The 23,141-nt window shown below is 44.8% G+C and overlaps 16 non-coding genes and 1 pseudogene across 16 annotated transcripts; all 17 read right to left on the reverse strand.

Annotated features, from left to right (window-relative positions):
• Nucleotides 1-239: 239 nt before the first annotated feature.
• On the reverse strand, nucleotides 240-430 carry LOC141241691 (U2 spliceosomal RNA). The gene has a single exon (XR_012306392.1). It is a non-coding gene; the product is annotated as a U2 spliceosomal RNA (small nuclear RNA).
• Nucleotides 431-1,545: 1,115 nt separating this feature from the next.
• On the reverse strand, nucleotides 1,546-1,736 carry LOC141241919 (U2 spliceosomal RNA). Its single transcript, XR_012306602.1, has one exon. It is a non-coding gene; the product is annotated as a U2 spliceosomal RNA (small nuclear RNA).
• A 1,115-nt stretch (nucleotides 1,737-2,851) lies between these two features.
• Nucleotides 2,852-3,042, reverse strand: LOC141241693 (U2 spliceosomal RNA). The gene has a single exon (XR_012306394.1). It is a non-coding gene; the product is annotated as a U2 spliceosomal RNA (small nuclear RNA).
• Nucleotides 3,043-4,157: 1,115 nt separating this feature from the next.
• LOC141241694 (U2 spliceosomal RNA) lies at nucleotides 4,158-4,348 on the reverse strand. The gene has a single exon (XR_012306395.1). It is a non-coding gene; the product is annotated as a U2 spliceosomal RNA (small nuclear RNA).
• Nucleotides 4,349-5,462: 1,114 nt separating this feature from the next.
• Nucleotides 5,463-5,653, reverse strand: LOC141241695 (U2 spliceosomal RNA). The gene has a single exon (XR_012306396.1). It is a non-coding gene; the product is annotated as a U2 spliceosomal RNA (small nuclear RNA).
• Nucleotides 5,654-6,768: 1,115 nt separating this feature from the next.
• Nucleotides 6,769-6,959, reverse strand: LOC141241851 (U2 spliceosomal RNA). Its single transcript, XR_012306545.1, has one exon. It is a non-coding gene; the product is annotated as a U2 spliceosomal RNA (small nuclear RNA).
• A 1,112-nt stretch (nucleotides 6,960-8,071) lies between these two features.
• On the reverse strand, nucleotides 8,072-8,262 carry LOC141241852 (U2 spliceosomal RNA). Its single transcript, XR_012306546.1, has one exon. It is a non-coding gene; the product is annotated as a U2 spliceosomal RNA (small nuclear RNA).
• Nucleotides 8,263-9,377: 1,115 nt separating this feature from the next.
• LOC141241696 (U2 spliceosomal RNA) lies at nucleotides 9,378-9,568 on the reverse strand. Its single transcript, XR_012306397.1, has one exon. It is a non-coding gene; the product is annotated as a U2 spliceosomal RNA (small nuclear RNA).
• A 1,115-nt stretch (nucleotides 9,569-10,683) lies between these two features.
• Nucleotides 10,684-10,874, reverse strand: LOC141241697 (U2 spliceosomal RNA). The gene has a single exon (XR_012306398.1). It is a non-coding gene; the product is annotated as a U2 spliceosomal RNA (small nuclear RNA).
• A 1,115-nt stretch (nucleotides 10,875-11,989) lies between these two features.
• On the reverse strand, nucleotides 11,990-12,180 carry LOC141241845 (U2 spliceosomal RNA). The gene has a single exon (XR_012306539.1). It is a non-coding gene; the product is annotated as a U2 spliceosomal RNA (small nuclear RNA).
• A 1,114-nt stretch (nucleotides 12,181-13,294) lies between these two features.
• Nucleotides 13,295-13,485, reverse strand: LOC141241834 (U2 spliceosomal RNA). The gene has a single exon (XR_012306528.1). It is a non-coding gene; the product is annotated as a U2 spliceosomal RNA (small nuclear RNA).
• Nucleotides 13,486-14,600: 1,115 nt separating this feature from the next.
• LOC141241698 (U2 spliceosomal RNA) lies at nucleotides 14,601-14,791 on the reverse strand. Its single transcript, XR_012306399.1, has one exon. It is a non-coding gene; the product is annotated as a U2 spliceosomal RNA (small nuclear RNA).
• A 1,115-nt stretch (nucleotides 14,792-15,906) lies between these two features.
• On the reverse strand, nucleotides 15,907-16,096 carry LOC141241921 (U2 spliceosomal RNA). The gene has a single exon (XR_012306604.1). It is a non-coding gene; the product is annotated as a U2 spliceosomal RNA (small nuclear RNA).
• Nucleotides 16,097-18,541: 2,445 nt separating this feature from the next.
• On the reverse strand, nucleotides 18,542-18,734 carry LOC141241932 (U2 spliceosomal RNA). Its single transcript, XR_012306612.1, has one exon. It is a non-coding gene; the product is annotated as a U2 spliceosomal RNA (small nuclear RNA).
• Nucleotides 18,735-19,528: 794 nt separating this feature from the next.
• Nucleotides 19,529-19,620, reverse strand: LOC141241956 (U2 spliceosomal RNA; annotated as a pseudogene).
• Nucleotides 19,621-20,735: 1,115 nt separating this feature from the next.
• Nucleotides 20,736-20,926, reverse strand: LOC141241699 (U2 spliceosomal RNA). The gene has a single exon (XR_012306400.1). It is a non-coding gene; the product is annotated as a U2 spliceosomal RNA (small nuclear RNA).
• Nucleotides 20,927-22,041: 1,115 nt separating this feature from the next.
• LOC141241700 (U2 spliceosomal RNA) lies at nucleotides 22,042-22,232 on the reverse strand. Its single transcript, XR_012306401.1, has one exon. It is a non-coding gene; the product is annotated as a U2 spliceosomal RNA (small nuclear RNA).
• Between the last annotated feature and the right edge of the window lie 909 nt (nucleotides 22,233-23,141).

Here is a 23,141-nt window from a genome sequence, read left to right on the forward strand (position 1 = left end):
AGTAAAAAGGGAGAGCTAGAAAGATAGCATTGCATCACATTACATGGCAATGCAATGCACAGTTGCTGAAGTTGAACCAAAATGAGCTTGTAATCTGGCTTCTGCAACTTTGAACATGAAAAATCCAATGAGGAGAAGAAAAGCAAAGCCAAAGAGTCCATCCCAAAATCCGACAAACAAGCAAAATGAACAAAAAACATTGAATTCAATTCTTTCTGATTTTAGAAACTGCATTAAAGAAGGGGTGCACCGGTCCTGGAGATACTGCAATACCAGGTCAATGCGTGGAGTGGACAGAGCAAGCTCTTTTTCCATCTCCCTGTTCTAAAAATCCATTTAATATATGGTCCCCAGATAGGGGACGTATCAGATATTAAACTGATAAGAACAGATACTACACTTGATCTTAGCCAAAAGGCCGAGAAGCGATAACCAGAATTGGTTTCAAACTACGGAGCCACCCAAGGATCCTGAAAAGTCCATTTGTGGAGATGAGCTCCTGGACTCCCGTTAAGAAGACATGTTGTCAACCTCTAGATCCCTTACATGCCTGCACTTTTCGGCTTGCTGCTGCTGCAATCCACGCGTTTTAGATCTGCATAACTCCACCTCTTTAAACACAGCACCTTCACCCCCTGCTGTTCCCACCCGCCTCAACACCGTTGGAAGGGAGGAGAACCAATTAAGGCGGGGGGTGGGGTGGAACGAGCAGCTGTCTACCCTTAGCAGGAGGGCTCCTGATTACATACCTCTCCTGCTGCTGCTGCTGCTGGCTGTCCAGCAGCAGACTGAAGGTGGCTGCTGCTGTGCACAGGTATATAAAGGCTCAGAGCCTATTATGACACGCGCAGCCAGCGTTCCATTGCCACATTCCATCTACTGCAGGCAGGATACCTGGCTGGCTGAATGTCGCTGAGAAGCTCACAGAGATCGCCATAAGCAACAGTTTAACAGAATGCCGCAGACTAATCAACCAAACTTTTTGGATTGGGTTCTCTTTTATAGTCTGCAGGCATTAAATGAAAGAAGTCAGTGTTCCAGCAGAAGGAGACAACGTTTCAGAAAAGGCATTGTAGCAAACCAAAAAAGAAATTTTAAGCGCAGCAGAGTAACCAGCGCACATACCTGTTAGCTCAGGTGAGTTTAAAAGGCTGCTGTTGATAACAAGGGCATTTGCTAAATAGATGGTGTGTGTGCAACAATATACTGAAAGGTCAATTATATTGTGCAGCTTATCTCACCACCTGTAGTTATTTAGGTGAAAGCTCCAAAATGCTTGCCTAATATGTCTGTTTATCCAAAAGGAAGTAAAAAGGGAGAGCTAGAAAGATAGCATTGCATCACATTACATGGCAATGCAATGCACAGTTGCTGAAGTTGAACCAAAATGAGCTTGTAATCTGGCTTCTGCAACTTTGAACATGAAAAATCCAATGAGGAGAAGAAAAGCAAAGCCAAAGAGTCCATCCCAAAATCCGACAAACAAGCAAAATGAACAAAAAACATTGAATTCAATTCTTTCTGATTTTAGAAACTGCATTAAAGAAGGGGTGCACCGGTCCTGGAGATAATGCAATACCAGGTCAATGCGTGGAGTGGACAGAGCAAGCTCTTTTTCCATCTCCCTGTTCTAAAAATCCATTTAATATATGGTCCCCAGATAGGGGACGTATCAGATATTAAACTGATAAGAACAGATACTACACTTGATCTTAGCCAAAAGGCCGAGAAGCGATAACCAGAATTGGTTTCAAACTACGGAGCCACCCAAGGATCCTGAAAAGTCCATTTGTGGAGATGAGCTCCTGGACTCCCGTTAAGAAGACATGTTGTCAACCTCTAGATCCCTTACATGCCTGCACTTTTCGGCTTGCTGCTGCTGCAATCCACGCGTTTTAGATCTGCATAACTCCACCTCTTTAAACACAGCACCTTCACCCCCTGCTGTTCCCACCCGCCTCAACACCGTTGGAAGGGAGGAGAACCAATTAAGGCGGGGGGTGGGGTGGAACGAGCAGCTGTCTACCCTTAGCAGGAGGGCTCCTGATTACATACCTCTCCTGCTGCTGCTGCTGCTGGCTGTCCAGCAGCAGACTGAAGGTGGCTGCTGCTGTGCACAGGTATATAAAGGCTCAGAGCCTATTATGACACGCGCAGCCAGCGTTCCATTGCCACATTCCATCTACTGCAGGCAGGATACCTGGCTGGCTGAATGTCGCTGAGAAGCTCACAGAGACCGCCATAAGCAACAGTTTAACAGAATGCCACAGACTAATCAACCAAACTTTTTGGGTTGGGTTCTCTTTTATAGTCTGCAGGCATTAAATGAAAGAAGTCAGTGTTCCAGCAGAAGGAGACAACGTTTCAGAAAAGGCATTGTAGCAAACCAAAAAAGAAATTTTAAGCGCAGCAGAGTAACCAGCGCACATACCTGTTAGCTCAGGTGAGTTTAAAAGGCTGCTGTTGATAACAAGGGCATTTGCTAAATAGATGGTGTGTGTGCAACAATATACTGAAAGGTCAATTATATTGTGCAGCTTATCTCACCACCTGTAGTTATTTAGGTGAAAGCTCCAAAATGCTTGCCTAATATGTCTGTTTATCCAAAAGGAAGTAAAAAGGGAGAGCTAGAAAGATAGCATTGCATCACATTACATGGCAATGCAATGCACAGTTGCTGAAGTTGAACCAAAATGAGCTTGTAATCTGGCTTCTGCAACTTTGAACATGAAAAATCCAATGAGGAGAAGAAAAGCAAAGCCAAAGAGTCCATCCCAAAATCCGACAAACAAGCAAAATGAACAAAAAACATTGAATTCAATTCTTTCTGATTTTAGAAACTGCATTAAAGAAGGGGTGCACCGGTCCTGGAGATACTGCAATACCAGGTCAATGCGTGGAGTGGACAGAGCAAGCTCTTTTTCCATCTCCCTGTTCTAAAAATCCATTTAATATATGGTCCCCAGATAGGGGACGTATCAGATATTAAACTGATAAGAACAGATACTACACTTGATCTTAGCCAAAAGGCCGAGAAGCGATAACCAGAATTGGTTTCAAACTACGGAGCCACCCAAGGATCCTGAAAAGTCCATTTGTGGAGATGAGCTCCTGGACTCCCGTTAAGAAGACATGTTGTCAACCTCTAGATCCCTTACATGCCTGCACTTTTCGGCTTGCTGCTGCTGCAATCCACGCGTTTTAGATCTGCATAACTCCACCTCTTTAAACACAGCACCTTCACCCCCTGCTGTTCCCACCCGCCTCAACACCGTTGGAAGGGAGGAGAACCAATTAAGGCGGGGGGTGGGGTGGAACGAGCAGCTGTCTACCCTTAGCAGGAGGGCTCCTGATTACATACCTCTCCTGCTGCTGCTGCTGCTGGCTGTCCAGCAGCAGACTGAAGGTGGCTGCTGCTGTGCACAGGTATATAAAGGCTCAGAGCCTATTATGACACGCGCAGCCAGCGTTCCATTGCCACATTCCATCTACTGCAGGCAGGATACCTGGCTGGCTGAATGTCGCTGAGAAGCTCACAGAGACCGCCATAAGCAACAGTTTAACAGAATGCCACAGACTAATCAACCAAACTTTTTGGGTTGGGTTCTCTTTTATAGTCTGCAGGCATTAAATGAAAGAAGTCAGTGTTCCAGCAGAAGGAGACAACGTTTCAGAAAAGGCATTGTAGCAAACCAAAAAAGAAATTTTAAGCGCAGCAGAGTAACCAGCGCACATACCTGTTAGCTCAGGTGAGTTTAAAAGGCTGCTGTTGATAACAAGGGCATTTGCTAAATAGATGGTGTGTGTGCAACAATATACTGAAAGGTCAATTATATTGTGCAGCTTATCTCACCACCTGTAGTTATTTAGGTGAAAGCTCCAAAATGCTTGCCTAATATGTCTGTTTATCCAAAAGGAAGTAAAAAGGGAGAGCTAGAAAGATAGCATTGCATCACATTACATGGCAATGCAATGCACAGTTGCTGAAGTTGAACCAAAATGAGCTTGTAATCTGGCTTCTGCAACTTTGAACATGAAAAATCCAATGAGGAGAAGAAAAGCAAAGCCAAAGAGTCCATCCCAAAATCCGACAAACAAGCAAAATGAACAAAAAACATTGAATTCAATTCTTTCTGATTTTAGAAACTGCATTAAAGAAGGGGTGCACCGGTCCTGGAGATACTGCAATACCAGGTCAATGCGTGGAGTGGACAGAGCAAGCTCTTTTTCCATCTCCCTGTTCTAAAAATCCATTTAATATATGGTCCCCAGATAGGGGACGTATCAGATATTAAACTGATAAGAACAGATACTACACTTGATCTTAGCCAAAAGGCCGAGAAGCGATAACCAGAATTGGTTTCAAACTACGGAGCCACCCAAGGATCCTGAAAAGTCCATTTGTGGAGATGAGCTCCTGGACTCCCGTTAAGAAGACATGTTGTCAACCTCTAGATCCCTTACATGCCTGCACTTTTCGGCTTGCTGCTGCTGCAATCCACGCGTTTTAGATCTGCATAACTCCACCTCTTTAAACACAGCACCTTCACCCCCTGCTGTTCCCACCCGCCTCAACACCGTTGGAAGGGAGGAGAACCAATTAAGGCGGGGGGTGGGGTGGAACGAGCAGCTGTCTACCCTTAGCAGGAGGGCTCCTGATTACATACCTCTCCTGCTGCTGCTGCTGCTGGCTGTCCAGCAGCAGACTGAAGGTGGCTGCTGCTGTGCACAGGTATATAAAGGCTCAGAGCCTATTATGACACGCGCAGCCAGCGTTCCATTGCCACATTCCATCTACTGCAGGCAGGATACCTGGCTGGCTGAATGTCGCTGAGAAGCTCACAGAGACCGCCATAAGCAACAGTTTAACAGAATGCCACAGACTAATCAACCAAACTTTTTGGGTTGGGTTCTCTTTTATAGTCTGCAGACATTAAATGAAAGAAGTCAGTGTTCCAGCAGAAGGAGACAACGTTTCAGAAAAGGCATTGTAGCAAACCAAAAAAGAAATTTTAAGCGCAGCAGAGTAACCAGCGCACATACCTGTTAGCTCAGGTGAGTTTAAAAGGCTGCTGTTGATAACAAGGGCATTTGCTAAATAGATGGTGTGTGTGCAACAATATACTGAAAGGTCAATTATATTGTGCAGCTTATCTCACCACCTGTAGTTATTTAGGTGAAAGCTCCAAAATGCTTGCCTAATATGTCTGTTTATCCAAAAGGAAGTAAAAAGGGAGAGCTAGAAAGATAGCATTGCATCACATTACATGGCAATGCAATGCACAGTTGCTGAAGTTGAACCAAAATGAGCTTGTAATCTGGCTTCTGCAACTTTGAACATGAAAAATCCAATGAGGAGAAGAAAAGCAAAGCCAAAGAGTCCATCCCAAATCCGACAAACAAGCAAAATGAACAAAAAACATTGAATTCAATTCTTTCTGATTTTAGAAACTGCATTAAAGAAGGGGTGCACCGGTCCTGGAGATACTGCAATACCAGGTCAATGCGTGGAGTGGACAGAGCAAGCTCTTTTTCCATCTCCCTGTTCTAAAAATCCATTTAATATATGGTCCCCAGATAGGGGACGTATCAGATATTAAACTGATAAGAACAGATACTACACTTGATCTTAGCCAAAAGGCCGAGAAGCGATAACCAGAATTGGTTTCAAACTACGGAGCCACCCAAGGATCCTGAAAAGTCCATTTGTGGAGATGAGCTCCTGGACTCCCGTTAAGAAGACATGTTGTCAACCTCTAGATCCCTTACATGCCTGCACTTTTCGGCTTGCTGCTGCTGCAATCCACGCGTTTTAGATCTGCATAACTCCACCTCTTTAAACACAGCACCTTCACCCCCTGCTGTTCCCACCCGCCTCAACACCGTTGGAAGGGAGGAGAACCAATTAAGGCGGGGGGTGGGGTGGAACGAGCAGCTGTCTACCCTTAGCAGGAGGGCTCCTGATTACATACCTCTCCTGCTGCTGCTGCTGCTGGCTGTCCAGCAGCAGACTGAAGGTGGCTGCTGCTGTGCACAGGTATATAAAGGCTCAGAGCCTATTATGACACGCGCAGCCAGCGTTCCATTGCCACATTCCATCTACTGCAGGCAGGATACCTGGCTGGCTGAATGTCGCTGAGAAGCTCACAGAGACCGCCATAAGCAACAGTTTAACAGAATGCCACAGACTAATCAACCAAACTTTTTGGGTTGGGTTCTCTTTTATAGTCTGCAGGCATTAAATGAAAGAAGTCAGTGTTCCAGCAGAAGGAGACAACGTTTCAGAAAAGGCATTGTAGCAAACCAAAAAAGAAATTTTAAGCGCAGCAGAGTAACCAGCGCACATACCTGTTAGCTCAGGTGAGTTTAAAAGGCTGCTGTTGATAACAAGGGCATTTGCTAAATAGATGGTGTGTGTGCAACAATATACTGAAAGGTCAATTATATTGTGCAGCTTATCTCACCACCTGTAGTTATTTAGGTGAAAGCTCCAAAGTGCTTGCCTAATATGTCTGTTTATCCAAAAGGAAGTAAAAAGGGAGAGCTAGAAAGATAGCATTGCATCACATTACATGGCAATGCAATGCACAGTTGCTGAAGTTGAACCAAAATGAGCTTGTAATCTGGCTTCTGCAACTTTGAACATGAAAAATCCAATGAGGAGAAGAAAAGCAAAGCCAAAGAGTCCATCCCAAAATCCGACAAACAAGCAAAATGAACAAAAAACATTGAATTCAATTCTTTCTGATTTTAGAAACTGCATTAAAGAAGGGGTGCACCGGTCCTGGAGATACTGCAATACCAGGTCAATGAGTGGAGTGGACAGAGCAAGCTCTTTTTCCATCTCCCTGTTCTAAAAATCCATTTAATATATGGTCCCCAGATAGGGGACGTATCAGATATTAAACTGATAAGAACAGATACTACACTTGATCTTAGCCAAAAGGCCGAGAAGCGATAACCAGAATTGGTTTCAAACTACGGAGCCACCCAAGGATCCTGAAAAGTCCATTTGTGGAGATGAGCTCCTGGACTCCCGTTAAGAAGACATGTTGTCAACCTCTAGATCCCTTACATGCCTGCACTTTTCGGCTTGCTGCTGCTGCAATCCACGCGTTTTAGATCTGCATAACTCCACCTCTTTAAACACAGCACCTTCACCCCCTGCTGTTCCCACCCGCCTCAACACCGTTGGAAGGGAGGAGAACCAATTAAGGCGGGGGGTGGGGTGGAACGAGCAGCTGTCTACCCTTAGCAGGAGGGCTCCTGATTACATACCTCTCCTGCTGCTGCTGCTGGCTGTCCAGCAGCAGACTGAAGGTGGCTGCTGCTGTGCACAGGTATATAAAGGCTCAGAGCCTATTATGACACGCGCAGCCAGCGTTCCATTGCCACATTCCATCTACTGCAGGCAGGATACCTGGCTGGCTGAATGTCGCTGAGAAGCTCACAGAGACCGCCATAAGCAACAGTTTAACAGAATGCCACAGACTAATCAACCAAACTTTTTGGGTTGGGTTCTCTTTTATAGTCTGCAGGCATTAAATGAAAGAAGTCAGTGTTCCAGCAGAAGGAGACAACGTTTCAGAAAAGGCATTGTAGCAAACCAAAAAAGAAATTTTAAGCGCAGCAGAGTAACCAGCGCACATACCTGTTAGCTCAGGTGAGTTTAAAAGGCTGCTGTTGATAACAAGGGCATTTGCTAAATAGATGGTGTGTGTGCAACAATATACTGAAAGGTCAATTATATTGTGCAGCTTATCTCACCACCTGTAGTTATTTAGGTGAAAGCTCCAAAATGCTTGCCTAATATGTCTGTTTATCCAAAAGGAAGTAAAAAGGGAGAGCTAGAAAGATAGCATTGCATCACATTACATGGCAATGCAATGCACAGTTGCTGAAGTTGAACCAAAATCTGCTTGTAATCTGGCTTCTGCAACTTTGAACATGAAAAATCCAATGAGGAGAAGAAAAGCAAAGCCAAAGAGTCCATCCCAAAATCCGACAAACAAGCAAAATGAACAAAAAACATTGAATTCAATTCTTTCTGATTTTAGAAACTGCATTAAAGAAGGGGTGCACCGGTCCTGGAGATACTGCAATACCAGGTCAATGAGTGGAGTGGACAGAGCAAGCTCTTTTTCCATCTCCCTGTTCTAAAAATCCATTTAATATATGGTCCCCAGATAGGGGACGTATCAGATATTAAACTGATAAGAACAGATACTACACTTGATCTTAGCCAAAAGGCCGAGAAGCGATAACCAGAATTGGTTTCAAACTACGGAGCCACCCAAGGATCCTGAAAAGTCCATTTGTGGAGATGAGCTCCTGGACTCCCGTTAAGAAGACATGTTGTCAACCTCTAGATCCCTTACATGCCTGCACTTTTCGGCTTGCTGCTGCTGCAATCCACGCGTTTTAGATCTGCATAACTCCACCTCTTTAAACACAGCACCTTCACCCCCTGCTGTTCCCACCCGCCTCAACACCGTTGGAAGGGAGGAGAACCAATTAAGGCGGGGGGTGGGGTGGAACGAGCAGCTGTCTACCCTTAGCAGGAGGGCTCCTGATTACATACCTCTCCTGCTGCTGCTGCTGCTGGCTGTCCAGCAGCAGACTGAAGGTGGCTGCTGCTGTGCACAGGTATATAAAGGCTCAGAGCCTATTATGACACGCGCAGCCAGCGTTCCATTGCCACATTCCATCTACTGCAGGCAGGATACCTGGCTGGCTGAATGTCGCTGAGAAGCTCACAGAGACCGCCATAAGCAACAGTTTAACAGAATGCCACAGACTAATCAACCAAACTTTTTGGGTTGGGTTCTCTTTTATAGTCTGCAGGCATTAAATGAAAGAAGTCAGTGTTCCAGCAGAAGGAGACAACGTTTCAGAAAAGGCATTGTAGCAAACCAAAAAAGAAATTTTAAGCGCAGTAGAGTAACCAGCGCACATACCTGTTAGCTCAGGTTAGTTTAAAAGGCTGCTGTTGATAACAAGGGCATTTGCTAAATAGATGGTGTGTGTGCAACAATATACTGAAAGGTCAATTATATTGTGCAGCTTATCTCACCACCTGTAGTTATTTAGGTGAAAGCTCCAAAATGCTTGCCTAATATGTCTGTTTATCCAAAAGGAAGTAAAAAGGGAGAGCTAGAAAGATAGCATTGCATCACATTACATGGCAATGCAATGCACAGTTGCTGAAGTTGAACCAAAATGAGCTTGTAATCTGGCTTCTGCAACTTTGAACATGAAAAATCCAATGAGGAGAAGAAAAGCAAAGCCAAAGAGTCCATCCCAAAATCCGACAAACAAGCAAAATGAACAAAAAACATTGAATTCAATTCTTTCTGATTTTAGAAACTGCATTAAAGAAGGGGTGCACCGGTCCTGGAGATACTGCAATACCAGGTCAATGCGTGGAGTGGACAGAGCAAGCTCTTTTTCCATCTCCCTGTTCTAAAAATCCATTTAATATATGGTCCCCAGATAGGGGACGTATCAGATATTAAACTGATAAGAACAGATACTACACTTGATCTTAGCCAAAAGGCCGAGAAGCGATAACCAGAATTGGTTTCAAACTACAGAGCCACCCAAGGATCCTGAAAAGTCCATTTGTGGAGATGAGCTCCTGGACTCCCGTTAAGAAGACATGTTGTCAACCTCTAGATCCCTTACATGCCTGCACTTTTCGGCTTGCTGCTGCTGCAATCCACGCGTTTTAGATCTGCATAACTCCACCTCTTTAAACACAGCACCTTCACCCCCTGCTGTTCCCACCCGCCTCAACACCGTTGGAAGGGAGGAGAACCAATTAAGGCGGGGGGTGGGGTGGAACGAGCAGCTGTCTACCCTTAGCAGGAGGGCTCCTGATTACATACCTCTCCTGCTGCTGCTGCTGCTGGCTGTCCAGCAGCAGACTGAAGGTGGCTGCTGCTGTGCACAGGTATATAAAGGCTCAGAGCCTATTATGACACGCGCAGCCAGCGTTCCATTGCCACATTCCATCTACTGCAGGCAGGATACCTGGCTGGCTGAATGTCGCTGAGAAGCTCACAGAGACCGCCATAAGCAACAGTTTAACAGAATGCCACAGACTAATCAACCAAACTTTTTGGGTTGGGTTCTCTTTTATAGTCTGCAGGCATTAAATGAAAGAAGTCAGTGTTCCAGCAGAAGGAGACAACGTTTCAGAAAAGGCATTGTAGCAAACCAAAAAAGAAATTTTAAGCGCAGCAGAGTAACCAGCGCACATACCTGTTAGCTCAGGTGAGTTTAAAAGGCTGCTGTTGATAACAAGGGCATTTGCTAAATAGATGGTGTGTGTGCAACAATATACTGAAAGGTCAATTATATTGTGCAGCTTATCTCACCACCTGTAGTTATTTAGGTGAAAGCTCCAAAATGCTTGCCTAATATGTCTGTTTATCCAAAAGGAAGTAAAAAGGGAGAGCTAGAAAGATAGCATTGCATCACATTACATGGCAATGCAATGCACAGTTGCTGAAGTTGAACCAAAATGAGCTTGTAATCTGGCTTCTGCAACTTTGAACATGAAAAATCCAATGAGGAGAAGAAAAGCAAAGCCAAAGAGTCCATCCCAAAATCCGACAAACAAGCAAAATGAACAAAAAACATTGAATTCAATTCTTTCTGATTTTAGAAACTGCATTAAAGAAGGGGTGCACCGGTCCTGGAGATACTGCAATACCAGGTCAATGCGTGGAGTGGACAGAGCAAGCTCTTTTTCCATCTCCCTGTTCTAAAAATCCATTTAATATATGGTCCCCAGATAGGGGACGTATCAGATATTAAACTGATAAGAACAGATACTACACTTGATCTTAGCCAAAAGGCCGAGAAGCGATAACCAGAATTGGTTTCAAACTACGGAGCCACCCAAGGATCCTGAAAAGTCCATTTGTGGAGATGAGCTCCTGGACTCCCGTTAAGAAGACATGTTGTCAACCTCTAGATCCCTTACATGCCTGCACTTTTCGGCTTGCTGCTGCTGCAATCCACGCGTTTTAGATCTGCATAACTCCACCTCTTTAAACACAGCACCTTCACCCCCTGCTGTTCCCACCCGCCTCAACACCGTTGGAAGGGAGGAGAACCAATTAAGGCGGGGGGTGGGGTGGAACGAGCAGCTGTCTACCCTTAGCAGGAGGGCTCCTGATTACATACCTCTCCTGCTGCTGCTGCTGCTGGCTGTCCAGCAGCAGACTGAAGGTGGCTGCTGCTGTGCACAGGTATATAAAGGCTCAGAGCCTATTATGACACGCGCAGCCAGCGTTCCATTGCCACATTCCATCTACTGCAGGCAGGATACCTGGCTGGCTGAATGTCGCTGAGAAGCTCACAGAGACCGCCATAAGCAACAGTTTAACAGAATGCCACAGACTAATCAACCAAACTTTTTGGGTTGGGTTCTCTTTTATAGTCTGCAGGCATTAAATGAAAGAAGTCAGTGTTCCAGCAGAAGGAGACAACGTTTCAGAAAAGGCATTGTAGCAAACCAAAAAAGAAATTTTAAGCGCAGCAGAGTAACCAGCGCACATACCTGTTAGCTCAGGTGAGTTTAAAAGGCTGCTGTTGATAACAAGGGCATTTGCTAAATAGATGGTGTTTGTGCAACAATATACTGAAAGGTCAATTATATTGTGCAGCTTATCTCACCACCTGTAGTTATTTAGGTGAAAGCTCCAAAATGCTTGCCTAATATGTCTGTTTATCCAAAAGGAAGTAAAAAGGGAGAGCTAGAAAGATAGCATTGCATCACATTACATGGCAATGCAATGCACAGTTGCTGAAGTTGAACCAAAATGAGCTTGTAATCTGGCTTCTGCAACTTTGAACATGAAAAATCCAATGAGGAGAAGAAAAGCAAAGCCAAAGAGTCCATCCCAAAATCCGACAAACAAGCAAAATGAACAAAAAACATTGAATTCAATTCTTTCTGATTTTAGAAACTGCATTAAAGAAGGAGTGCACCGGTCCTGGAGATACTGCAATACCAGGTCAATACGTGGAGTGGACAGAGCAAGCTCTTTTTCCATCTCCCTGTTCTAAAAATCCATTTAATATATGGTCCCCAGATAGGGGACGTATCAGATATTAAACTGATAAGAACAGATACTACACTTGATCTTAGCCAAAAGGCCGAGAAGCGATAACCAGAATTGGTTTCAAACTACGGAGCCACCCAAGGATCCTGAAAAGTCCATTTGTGGAGATGAGCTCCTGGACTCCTGTTAAGAAGACATGTTGTCAACCTCTAGATCCCTTACATGCCTGCACTTTTCGGCTTGCTGCTGCTGCAATCCACGCGTTTTAGATCTGCATAACTCCACCTCTTTAAACACAGCACCTTCACCCCCTGCTGTTCCCACCCGCCTCAACACCGTTGGAAGGGAGGAGAACCAATTAAGGCGGGGGGTGGGGTGGAACGAGCAGCTGTCTACCCTTAGCAGGAGGGCTCCTGATTACATACCTCTCCTGCTGCTGCTGCTGCTGGCTGTCCAGCAGCAGACTGAAGGTGGCTGCTGCTGTGCACAGGTATATAAAGGCTCAGAGCCTATTTTGACAAGCGCAGCCAGCGTTCCATTGCCACATTCCATCTACTGCAGGCAGGATACCTGGCTGGCTGAATGTCGCTGAGAAGCTCACAGAGACCGCCATAAGCAACAGTTTAACAGAATGCCACAGACTAATCAACCAAACTTTTGGGTTGGGTTCTCTTTTATAGTCTGCAGGTATTAAATGAAAGAAGTCAGTGTTCCAGCAGAAGGAGACAACGTTTCAGAAAAGGCATTGTAGCAAACCAAAAAAGAAATTTTAAGCGCAGCAGAGTAACCAGCGCACATACCTGTTAGCTCAGGTGAGTTTAAAAGGCTGCTGTTGATAACAAGGGCATTTGCTAAATAGATGGTGTGTGTGCAACAATATACTGAAAGGTCAATTATATTGTGCAGCTTATCTCACCACCTGTAGTTATTTAGGTGAAAGCTCCAAAATGCTTGCCTAATATGTCTGTTTATCCAAAAGGAAGTAAAAAGGGAGAGCTAGAAAGATAGCATTGCATCACATTACATGGCAATGCAATGCACAGTTGCTGAAGTTGAACCAAAATGAGCTTGTAATCTGGCTTCTGCAACTTTGAACATGAAAAATCCAATGAGGAGAAGAAAAGCAAAGCCAAAGAGTCCATCCCAAAATCCGACAAACAAGCAAAATGAACAAAAAACATTGAATTCAATTCTTTCTGATTTTAGAAACTGCATTAAAGAAGGGGTGCACCGGTCCTGGAGATACTGCAATACCAGGTCAATGCGTGGAGTGGACAGAGCAAGCTCTTTTTCCATCTCCCTGTTCTAAAAATCCATTTAATTTATGGTCCCCAGATAGGGGACGTATCAGATATTAAACTGATAAGAACAGATACTACACTTGATCTTAGCCAAAAGGCCGAGAAGCGATAACCAGAATTGGTTTCAAACTACGGAGCCACCCAAGGATCCTGAAAAGTCCATTTGTGGAGATGAGCTCCTGGACTCCCGTTAAGAAGACATGTTGTCAACCTCTAGATCCCTTACATGCCTGCACTTTTCGGCTTGCTGCTGCTGCAATCCACGCGTTTTAGATCTGCATAACTCCACCTCTTTAAACACAGCACCTTCACCCCCTGCTGTTCCCACCCGCCTCAACACCGTTGGAAGGGAGGAGAACCAATTAAGGCGGGGGGTGGGGTGGAACGAGCAGCTGTCTACCCTTAGCAGGAGGGCTCCTGATTACATACCTCTCCTGCTGCTGCTGCTGCTGGCTGTCCAGCAGCAGACTGAAGGTGGCTGCTGCTGTGCACAGGTATATAAAGGCTCAGAGCCTATTTTGACAAGCGCAGCCAGCGTTCCATTGCCACATTCCATCTACTGCAGGCAGGATACCTGGCTGGCTGAATGTCGCTGAGAAGCTCACAGAGACCGCCATAAGCAACAGTTTAACAGAATGCCACAGACTAATCAACCAAACTTTTTGGGTTGGGTTCTCTTTTATAGTCTGCAGGCATTAAATGAAAGAAGTCAGTGTTCCAGCAGAAGGAGACAACGTTTCAGAAAAGGCATTGTAGCAAACCAAAAAAGAAATTTTAAGCGCAGCAGAGTAACCAGCGCACATACCTGTTAGCTCAGGTGAGTTTAAAAGGCTGCTGTTGATAACAAGGGCATTTGCTAAATAGATGGTGTGTGTGCAACAATATACTGAAAGGTCAATTATATTGTGCAGCTTATCTCACCACCTGTAGTTATTTAGGTGAAAGCTCCAAAATGCTTGCCTAATATGTCTGTTTATCCAAAAGGAAGTAAAAAGGGAGAGCTAGAAAGATAGCATTGCATCACATTACATGGCAATGCAATGCACAGTTGCTGAAGTTGAACCAAAATGAGCTTGTAATCTGGCTTCTGCAACTTTGAACATGAAAAATCCAATGAGGAGAAGAAAAGCAAAGCCAAAGAGTCCATCCCAAAATCCGACAAACAAGCAAAATGAACAAAAAACATTGAATTCAATTCTTTCTGATTTTAGAAACTGCATTAAAGAAGGGGTGCACCGGTCCTGGAGATACTGCAATACCAGGTCAATGCGTGGAGTGGACAGAGCAAGCTCTTTTTCCATCTCCCTGTTCTAAAAATCCATTTAATATATGGTCCCCAGATAGGGGACGTATCAGATATTAAACTGATAAGAACAGATACTACACTTGATCTTAGCCAAAAGGCCGAGAAGCGATAACCAGAATTGGTTTCAAACTACGGAGCCACCCAAGGATCCTGAAAAGTCCATTTGTGGAGATGAGCTCCTGGACTCCCGTTAAGAAGACATGTTGTCAACCTCTAGATCCCTTACATGCCTGCACTTTTCGGCTTGCTGCTGCTGCAATCCACGCGTTTTAGATCTGCATAACTCCACCTCTTTAAACACAGCACCTTCACCCCCTGCTGTTCCCACCCGCCTCAACACCGTTGGAAGGGAGGAGAACCAATTAAGGCGGGGGGTGGGGTGGAACGAGCAGCTGTCTACCCTTAGCAGGAGGGCTCCTGATTACATACCTCTCCTGCTGCTGCTGCTGCTGGCTGTCCAGCAGCAGACTGAAGGTGGCTGCTGCTGTGCACAGGTATATAAAGGCTCAGAGCCTATTATGACACGCGCAGCCAGCGTTCCATTGCCACATTCCATCTACTGCAGGCAGGATACCTGGCTGGCTGAATGTCGCTGAGAAGCTCACAGAGACCGCCATAAGCAACAGTTTAACAGAATGCCACAGACTAATCAACCAAACTTTTTGGGTTGGGTTCTCTTTTATAGTCTGCAGGCATTAAATGAAAGAAGTCAGTGTTCCAGCAGAAGGAGACAACGTTTCAGAAAAGGCATTGTAGCAAACCAAAAAAGAAATTTTAAGCGCAGCAGAGTAACCAGCGCACATACCTGTTAGCTCAGGTGAGTTTAAAAGGCTGCTGTTGATAACAAGGGCATTTGCTAAATAGATGGTGTGTGTGCAACAATATACTGAAAGGTCAATTATATTGTGCAGCTTATCTCACCACCTGTAGTTATTTAGGTGAAAGCTCCAAAATGCTTGCCTAATATGTCTGTTTATCCAAAAGGAAGTAAAAAGGGAGAGCTAGAAAGATAGCATTGCATCACATTACATGGCAATGCAATGCACAGTTGCTGAAGTTGAACCAAAATGAGCTTGTAATCTGGCTTCTGCAACTTTGAACATGAAAAATCCAATGAGGAGAAGAAAAGCAAAGCCAAAGAGTCCATCCCAAAATCCGACAAACAAGCAAAATGAACAAAAAACATTGAATTCAATTCTTTCTGATTTTAGAAACTGCATTAAAGAAGGGGTGCACCGGTCCTGGAGATACTGCAATACCAGGTCAATGCGTGGAGTGGACAGAGCAAGCTCTTTTTCCATCTCCCTGTTCTAAAAATCCATTTAATATATGGTCCCCAGATAGGGGACGTATCAGATATTAAACTGATAAGAACAGATTTTTTTTTTTTTTTTTTCCAAACACTCAGAAATTAAGTTTTATAATCTTAAATCGTATATCACCAAACTCAAGATTTTAGTTCCATCATCGTGTTTAGATATTATATTTATATTTTTTCATTTGTATTAATATATATAAAGTTAAACATAACAATTCCTTTGCAGTTTCAACAGTTTCCAAACAAATCACCACTGACATTACTTCACCCGGTTTCCCAAACTAAATATCCCCTTTTTCTCTTTTACTTTCCTCCCAACAAAACCCCTTAACTTCTTTTCTTCCTCCTCATGCTCTAACCGCATCTGTTCCCTATCATACTCTTCCTCATCATCTCTGAAAGTCACCACCTTCTCCAACACTTTACCCTTTTCCTCTTTTACTTCTTTCTTTTCACCAGATACTTTCCTTGATCCACAATTTTCCTGTACCGTTACCTTTTTCTTCAATTTCACCTTTAAACTTTCAACTTCTTTTCCCTGCTTATTCTCCTCTATAATTATGGCATCAACTTCCTTCTTCATTTTATCACCAATATCTTCCTTTTGTCCTCCAAAGTTCTTTTCAAAAGTTCCTTTGCTGCTTTCCATGTAACAATACCCAGAACTCCCGTTTACCATAATCCTCCCATTATGCAAATTTTCTTCTCCTGTTGTCCACACCAAAAAACGTCTCTTTCCGTTCCAAATACCAACTTTGTTCCTGTATAATTTCTGAAACTTTACCATCTTACATTTAGATTCCAAAAAAACCATTATCTCCTCTATTTCCACAAACGGATTGTCCATGTAAATTATCACACTCTTCGGTTTCCCCATGAATGATGCACTTACTCCAATTTTCCCAGAATCCTCTTCACTCCAGCCTTTGAAAAAATGAATGCACTTTTCCTCAGAAACTAGAGTCACATCACAAACTTTACCTTGCTTTATTTCTTGCATACAGTAGATATCCTTCTCCAAAACTTCATATTTCCTCAAAATTTCCAGAATCCATTTTTCTTCCAAAAAAGTTTCTTCCGTCTCCCGTTTCACAAAAAAACGTAAGCATCTCTTCTTTTTCCAAAACTCCATCTCAACGATCCGTTTTCCTTCCGTTTTTTCCTTTTAATCCTCCAAATGTTGCCACCACAGCTATGTGTGGCGACAGTTGCCCCCCACATCTATGTGTGGTGACAAGGTGATCGCCTCTCGTTGCCCAGAGACTAATCCGACTCCCTAATAGCAGCAGGGGGGTTTGGCTCCACCGATAAGTGTAGCGATCCCCCCAGGCCAAGGAGCCGGGTACCCCAAGCGCCTCCCAGCCAAGACCAAGGCAGAAACCGCTAGATCACTGCACTTGATCTTAGCCAAAAGGCCGAGAAGCGATAACCAGAATTGGTTTCAAACTACGGAGCCACCCAAGGATCCTGAAAAGTCCATTTGTGGAGATGAGCTCCTGGACTCCCGTTAAGAAGACATGTTGTCAACCTCTAGATCCCTTACATGCCTGCACTTTTCGGCTTGCTGCTGCTGCAATCCACGCGTTTTAGATCTGCATAACTCCACCTCTTTAAACACAGCACCTTCACCCCCTGCTGTTCCCACCCGCCTCAACACCGTTGGAAGGGAGGAGAACCAATTAAGGCGGGGGGTGGGGTGGAACGAGCAGCTGTCTACCCTTAGCAGGAGGGCTCCTGATTACATACCTCTCCTGCTGCTGCTGCTGCTGGCTGTCCAGCAGCAGACTGAAGGTGGCTGCTGCTGTGCACAGGTATATAAAGGCTCAGAGCCTATTATGACACGCGCAGCCAGCGTTCCATTGCCACATTCCATCTACTGCAGGCAGGATACCTGGCTGGCTGAATGTCGCTGAGAAGCTCACAGAGACCGCCATAAGCAACAGTTTAACAGAATGCCACAGACTAATCAACCAAACTTTTTGGGTTGGGTTCTCTTTTATAGTCTGCAGGCATTAAATGAAAGAAGTCAGTGTTCCAGCAGAAGGAGACAACGTTTCAGAAAAGGCATTGTAGCAAACCAAAAAAGAAATTTTAAGCGCAGCAGAGTAACCAGCGCACATACCTGTTAGCTCAGGTGAGTTTAAAAGGCTGCTGTTGATAACAAGGGCATTTGCTAAATAGATGGTGTGTGTGCAACAATATACTGAAAGGTCAATTATATTGTGCAGCTTATCTCACCACCTGTAGTTATTTAGGTGAAAGCTCCAAAATGCTTGCCTAATATGTCTGTTTATCCAAAAGGAAGTAAAAAGGGAGAGCTAGAAAGATAGCATTGCATCACATTACATGGCAATGCAATGCACAGTTGCTGAAGTTGAACCAAAATGAGCTTGTAATCTGGCTTCTGCAACTTTGAACATGAAAAATCCAATGAGGAGAAGAAAAGCAAAGCCAAAGAGTCCATCCCAAAATCCGACAAACAAGCAAAATGAACAAAAAACATTGAATTCAATTCTTTCTGATTTTAGAAACTGCATTAAAGAAGGGGTGCACCGGTCCTGGAGATACTGCAATACCAGGTCAATGCGTGGAGTGGACAGAGCAAGCTCTTTTTCCATCTCCCTGTTCTAAAAATCCATTTAATATATGGTCCCCAGATAGGGGACGTATCAGATATTAAACTGATAAGAACAGATTTTTTTTTTTTTTTTTTTTCTTTTTTTTGAAAGCCCGAATTCGTGTACAACACCCGAGTGCGCTTAAAAAAGTGACAAGTGCCACAAAAAAAGTGCACTAGGATGCTGGTCTTCTTGAAACCCTCTCCAAAAGGAGAAGGGTCCCCCAAACCATTCCCTGTCCCTCCGAGCCAAAAGGCCACAGCGAGAAACAGGGACAAAAAGCCTCCTCCAGCCGAAGCCAGAGGCGACCCAATCTTACCCCCAGCACCTGCCCGAGTTCTCACCCGAGCAAGGCACTGGGAGCCAAAGACTGTGCTCCCCTCCCGGAAGAGGGGAGCCAACAACGCTCTCCTCCCGAAAGAGGAGAGCCAGGGGGGTTCAGGGGGGAGCGGAACCTGATGGCCACACACTCCCCCCCTAGACCTGCCAAGAGAGGAACCCGTAAGGGAACCGCATCCCGACAAAATCCTAGTAGGACGTGACACACGTGAATAAGTGGACACACAGTGACAAAGAAATTAAATAAATAGTGAAGGTTTCACAGTATAATACTGCCCGGACCTCCGACCGGGAATTGAAAAATTCCCCATCCTAAGGCCAGAAGGCCCGGAATAAGGGTGTGTGCGAAGAAAGAAAATTTGAAGTGCTTGTGCAAATGTGCCATAAACTCAAGTGGGGTTCCCAATCCCAGTGAGTTAAGGCACCCCAGGGTCACCACTCCTTGGGCACTTCACACTTCGGGCTTTCGATCTTCCCCGGCCCAATGGCGTCGATCCTGGGGGGCCATGCTTTCCACCAGATGACTATATTAGCCACCTGGCGTACTAACAAGCGCCTAAACCCCAGTGTGCATAATGTATCAATCTACTAGGGCGGCCAACATCCAAAACCGCCTTTTCGAAAGATACTACACTTGATCTTAGCCAAAAGGCCGAGAAGCGATAACCAGAATTGGTTTCAAACTACGGAGCCACCCAAGGATCCTGAAAAGTCCATTTGTGGAGATGAGCTCCTGGACTCCCGTTAAGAAGACATGTTGTCAACCTCTAGATCCCTTACATGCCTGCACTTTTCGGCTTGCTGCTGCTGCAATCCACGCGTTTTAGATCTGCATAACTCCACCTCTTTAAACACAGCACCTTCACCCCCTGCTGTTCCCACCCACCTCAACACCGTTGGAAGGGAGGAGAACCAATTAAGGCGGGGGGTGGGGTGGAACGAGCAGCTGTCTACCCTTAGCAGGAGGGCTCCTGATTACATACCTCTCCTGCTGCTGCTGCTGCTGGCTGTCCAGCAGCAGACTGAAGGTGGCTGCTGCTGTGCACAGGTATATAAAGGCTCAGAGCCTATTATGACACGCGCAGCCAGCGTTCCATTGCCACATTCCATCTACTGCAGGCAGGATACCTGGCTGGCTGAATGTCGCTGAGAAGCTCACAGAGACCGCCATAAGCAACAGTTTAACAGAATGCCACAGACTAATCAACCAAACTTTTTGGGTTGGGTTCTCTTTTATAGTCTGCAGGCATTAAATGAAAGAAGTCAGTGTTCCAGCAGAAGGAGACAACGTTTCAGAAAAGGCATTGTAGCAAACCAAAAAAGAAATTTTAAGCGCAGCAGAGTAACCAGCGCACATACCTGTTAGCTCAGGTGAGTTTAAAAGGCTGCTGTTGATAACAAGGGCATTTGCTAAATAGATGGTGTGTGTGCAACAATATACTGAAAGGTCAATTATATTGTGCAGCTTATCTCACCACCTGTAGTTATTTAGGTGAAAGCTCCAAAATGCTTGCCTAATATGTCTGTTTATCCAAAAGGAAGTAAAAAGGGAGAGCTAGAAAGATAGCATTGCATCACATTACATGGCAATGCAATGCACAGTTGCTGAAGTTGAACCAAAATGAGCTTGTAATCTGGCTTCTGCAACTTTGAACATGAAAAATCCAATGAGGAGAAGAAAAGCAAAGCCAAAGAGTCCATCCCAAAATCCGACAAACAAGCAAAATGAACAAAAAACATTGAATTCAATTCTTTCTGATTTTAGAAACTGCATTAAAGAAGGGGTGCACCGGTCCTGGAGATACTGCAATACCAGGTCAATGCGTGGAGTGGACAGAGCAAGCTCTTTTTCCATCTCCCTGTTCTAAAAATCCATTTAATATATGGTCCCCAGATAGGGGACGTATCAGATATTAAACTGATAAGAACAGATACTACACTTGATCTTAGCCAAAAGGCCGAGAAGCGATAACCAGAATTGGTTTCAAACTACGGAGCCACCCAAGGATCCTGAAAAGTCCATTTGTGGAGATGAGCTCCTGGACTCCCGTTAAGAAGACATGTTGTCAACCTCTAGATCCCTTACATGCCTGCACTTTTCGGCTTGCTGCTGCTGCAATCCACGCGTTTTAGATCTGCATAACTCCACCTCTTTAAACACAGCACCTTCACCCCCTGCTGTTCCCACCCGCCTCAACACCGTTGGAAGGGAGGAGAACCAATTAAGGCGGGGGGTGGGGTGGAACGAGCAGCTGTCTACCCTTAGCAGGAGGGCTCCTGATTACATACCTCTCCTGCTGCTGCTGCTGCTGGCTGTCCAGCAGCAGACTGAAGGTGGCTGCTGCTGTGCACAGGTATATAAAGGCTCAGAGCCTATTATGACACGCGCAGCCAGCGTTCCATTGCCACATTCCATCTACTGCAGGCAGGATACCTGGCTGGCTGAATGTCGCTGAGAAGCTCACAGAGACCGCCATAAGCAACAGTTTAACAGAATGCCACAGACTAATCAACCAAACTTTTTGGGTTGGGTTCTCTTTTATAGTCTGCAGGCATTAAATGAAAGAAGTCAGTGTTCCAGCAGAAGGAGACAACGTTTCAGAAAAGGCATTGTAGCAAACCAAAAAAGAAATTTTAAGCGCAGCAGAGTAACCAGCGCACATACCTGTTAGCTCAGGTGAGTTTAAAAGGCTGCTGTTGATAACAAGGGCATTTGCTAAATAGATGGTGTGTGTGCAACAATATACTGAAAGGTCAATTATATTGTGCAGCTTATCTCACCACCTGTAGTTATTTAGGTGAAAGCTCCAAAATGCTTGCCTAATATGTCTGTTTATCCAAAAGGAAGTAAAAAGGGAGAGCTAGAAAGATAGCATTGCATCACATTACATGGCAATGCAATGCACAGTTGCTGAAGTTGAACCAAAATGAGCTTGTAATCTGGCTTCTGCAACTTTGAACATGAAAAATCCAATGAGGAGAAGAAAAGCAAAGCCAAAGAGTCCATCCCAAAATCCGACAAACAAGCAAAATGAACAAAAAACATTGAATTCAATTCTTTCTGATTTTAGAAACTGCATTAAAGAAGGGGTGCACCGGTCCTGGAGATACTGCAATACCAGGTCAATGCGTGGAGTGGACAGAGCAAGCTCTTTTTCCATCTCCCTGTTCTAAAAATCCATTTAATATATGGTCCCCAGATAGGGGACGTATCAGATATTAAACTGATAAGAACAGATACTACACTTGATCTTAGCCAAAAGGCCGAGAAGCGATAACCAGAATTGGTTTCAAACTACGGAGCCACCCAAGGATCCTGAAAAGTCCATTTGTGGAGATGAGCTCCTGGACTCCCGTTAAGAAGACATGTTGTCAACCTCTAGATCCCTTACATGCCTGCACTTTTCGGCTTGCTGCTGCTGCAATCCACGCGTTTTAGATCTGCATAACTCCACCTCTTTAAACACAGCACCTTCACCCCCTGCTGTTCCCACCCGCCTCAACACCGTTGGAAGGGAGGAGAACCAATTAAGGCGGGGGGTGGGGTGGAACGAGCAGCTGTCTACCCTTAGCAGGAGGGCTCCTGATTACATACCTCTCCTGCTGCTGCTGCTGCTGGCTGTCCAGCAGCAGACTGAAGGTGGCTGCTGCTGTGCACAGGTATATAAAGGCTCAGAGCCTATTATGACACGCGCAGCCAGCGTTCCATTGCCACATTCCATCTACTGCAGGCAGGATACCTGGCTGGCTGAATGTCGCTGAGAAGCTCACAGAGACCGCCATAAGCAACAGTTTAACAGAATGCCACAGACTAATCAACCAAACTTTTTGGGTTGGGTTCTCTTTTATAGTCTGCAGGCATTAAATGAAAGAAGTCAGTGTTCCAGCAGAAGGAGACAACGTTTCAGAAAAGGCATTGTAGCAAACCAAAAAAGAAATTTTAAGCGCAGCAGAGTAACCAGCGCACATACCTGTTAGCTCAGGTGAGTTTAAAAGGCTGCTGTTGATAACAAGGGCATTTGCTAAATAGATGGTGTGTGTGCAACAATATACTGAAAGGTCAATTATATTGTGCAGCTTATCTCACCACCTGTAGTTATTTAGGTGAAAGCTCCAAAATGCTTGCCTAATATGTCTGTTTATCCAAAAGGAAGTAAAAAGGGAGAGCTAGAAAGATAGCATTGC

This window comes from Phyllobates terribilis, unplaced genomic scaffold, assembly GCF_046119375.1.
Source record: "Phyllobates terribilis strain yellow unplaced genomic scaffold, ASM4611937v1 Scaffold_1024__1_contigs__length_465996, whole genome shotgun sequence".
NCBI classification, from domain to species: Eukaryota; Metazoa; Chordata; class Amphibia; order Anura; family Dendrobatidae; genus Phyllobates; species Phyllobates terribilis.